Here is a 2,804-nt window from a genome sequence, read left to right as displayed (position 1 = left end):
TTAAGCCCTAGCCAGTTTGGCTCAGTGGATAGAGCATTGGCCGGCGGACTGGAGGGTCCTGGATTCGATGATGGTCAAGGGCCCTGGCCCATTTCAATGGGAAAATATCCTCAGGTGAAGATTAACAAAAATAAAAATAAAATAAATAAAGCCGGTTAAAAGAATAAACAGTGATGTGGTGGGAGTGGGACTGTTTCATTCGGGATAGCGAGCGCAGACTTAAAAGTTTGTACGAGCCCGGCTCCGTGGATAAAGCGTGGGCCTACAGACTGACGGGTCTCAGGTTCAATTAGGTTGCAGGCTGATCCCCAGTAGGGGGCGTGTAGGAGGCAGCCAATCAATGATTCCCTCTAACCCTCTCCTTTCCTCTGTGAAATATATATATATATATATATATATATATATATATATATATATTTAAAAAAATAAATAAAAATAAAAGTTTGCAGGAGACCTGAAGGAGAAAGGAGCATGAGCCTTGGGTCTAATGCACACCTGCAAGTTTGGAGATCAGCAATGGTCTCCAGGTAAGCACGCACATAGAGTACTAAAAGGCTTCCAATAGAAACAAAGCGGATACTACCCATAGGGTTACACTAACAGTCAGGTCTACTTTTCAACTTTCAGAAAGTAGCCTCGTAAGAACGAGGCCTCGAAAAATTGAGTGAAAACTCACAATTGTTCCTCTCCACGGAAATCTTTAGTAAAAGGCGAAAGATTTATACGATCTGAAGAGAAACCAGAGTATGCTTGTTGGACTCCGCCCGGATGCCTTAGACCACGCTCACCCTCAGCTCGCTTATGGTGATCGCGTGCCCGCGGGTCCGCGCTCCGCCGGGCGCTCGTGGAGACCCTGCCTTGGTAGCAAGTTGTGTGCTCAGCGGCGGTGGGAGGTTCCCGCGGGTCTGGAGCTCCCGCGTGGGAACTGTCTTCGTGGTGCACGATGGGTATGCAAATCGCAGACCGCTCGGGGCTGGGCCGCGACACCAGCTGCTTCCGCGGGGCGGCGCTGTGGGACCCGGGGCGGCCGCTCTTCCTCTCTCTCGCTGCGGGTCCACCCGAAAACCCGCGCCCGGTTTGCCCGGAGAGAAAGGACGTTTGCCGCCGGTGCCGGATACCTAGTCCCTTCCGGGCTGGGATTAAGGAAGTCCCCATGGTTGAGGCTCAGGGCTGTCCTTCCACACACGCAGGGACCCCACCGTTCTAGGGACAAAAGCGGAGACTGCCCCGCACAGACATTCAGGGGCAGCGGGGCCACGGAAGAAGCACAGCGCCGCCCCCGCCCTCCCCAGGAGATGGCATCCACTGTAGCTGAGGACAGTTCAGGCAAGGGGAGGGGGGACGGCGCTTTGGCAGCGGGAATGGCCTGCCAAGTCTTGCTCATTAGGTTCGGAATGTGCCTTTCTTGGTGAGCCTGCTTCCCAAACTCGGTAAAGTGCCCATCCTTTGTGGCAGGACTAGAGATCACCGCACCAACTTCATCCCAGGAAAGCATAGCAACTGCTCCTTGTGGATTCCTTCCCTCCATCCAAGTAGACTCTGGCAAGTTACTTTCCTGACTAGTACACTGACCTTGCTTTTGTAGCTTTCTCAGTCTTTAATGTGCACACTAAACCCCGGGGTGTTTTGAAAGTTCAGATTCTGATCCAGTAGTTGGGGCGTGGGGGAGGGAGGGCGTCTGTCATAAGCGCCCTTGTCATACTGATGCTAGCGCTGACCTTTGGGTGCCAAGATCTGGGAATGGAAAATTTTCTCCTATTCCACTTTAAATTTAATGTTTAATTAAAATAAGGCTATATTAAATCCGAACCACCTCTGCCAGTTTATTTTTTTCCAACTTGCTTGTAAGAGCCTCTAGAACAGTGGTTCTCAACCTTCCTAATGCCGCGACCCTTTCATACAGTTACTCATGTTGTGGTGACCCCCAACCATAAAATTATTTTCGTTGCTACTTCATAACTGTAATTTTGCTACTGTTATGAATCGTCATGTAAATATCTGATATGCAGGATGTATTTTCATTGTTACAAATTGAACATAATTAAAGCATAGCGATTAATCACAAAAACAATATGTAATTATGTATGTGTTTTCCGATGGTCTTAGGCGACCCCTGTGAAAGGGTCATTCAACCCCCAAAGGGGTCACGACCCACAGGTTGAAAACCGCTGCTCTAGAACAGTGATGGCGAACCTTTTGAGCTCAGCGTGTCAGCATTTTGAAAAACCCTAACTTAACTCTGGTGCCGTGTCACATATAGAAATTTTTTTTAAAATATATTTTATTGATTTTTTACAGAGAGGAAGGGAGAGAGATAGAGAGTTAGAAACATCGATGAGAGAGAAACATCGATCAGCTGCCTCCTGCACATCTCCCACTGGGGATGTGCCCGCAACCCAGGTACATGCCCTTGACTGGAATCGAACCTGGGACCTTTCAATCCACAGGCCGACGCTCTATCCACTGAGCCAAACCGGTTTTGGCATAGAAATTTTTTGATATTTGCAACCATAGTAAAACAAAGACTTATATTTTTGATATTTATTTTATATATTTAAATGCCATTTAACAAAGAAAAATCAACCAAAAAAATGAGTTCGAGTGTCACCTCTGACACGCATGTCATAAGGGTTCGCCATCACTGCCCTAGAATGTGCTAAGGGCAAAGAAGCTCTGAGGAACAATTGCTTTGGTATTTTTAATTTGACCACACAATTAAAACACAAACAAACAGTAATTGATAGGAGTGTGTAAGAATGATTTTGGAAAAGCCATAATTGATCCACGCATTCATGTGTACTCAA

At 47.3% G+C, this 2,804-nt stretch overlaps 1 non-coding gene across 1 annotated transcript; it reads right to left on the bottom strand.

Moving 5' to 3' along the window:
- Positions 1-632: 632 nt before the first annotated feature.
- Positions 633-748, bottom strand: LOC111824731. Its single transcript, XR_002827811.1, has one exon. It is a non-coding gene; the product is annotated as a U5 spliceosomal RNA (small nuclear RNA).
- Between the last annotated feature and the right edge of the window lie 2,056 nt (positions 749-2,804).

The sequence above is a fragment of the Myotis lucifugus genome, unplaced genomic scaffold (assembly GCF_000147115.1).
Source record: "Myotis lucifugus unplaced genomic scaffold, Myoluc2.0 scaffold_5007, whole genome shotgun sequence".
NCBI lineage: Eukaryota > Metazoa > Chordata > Mammalia > Chiroptera > Vespertilionidae > Myotis > Myotis lucifugus.
This window is presented reverse-complemented; position numbering and strand designations above follow the sequence as displayed.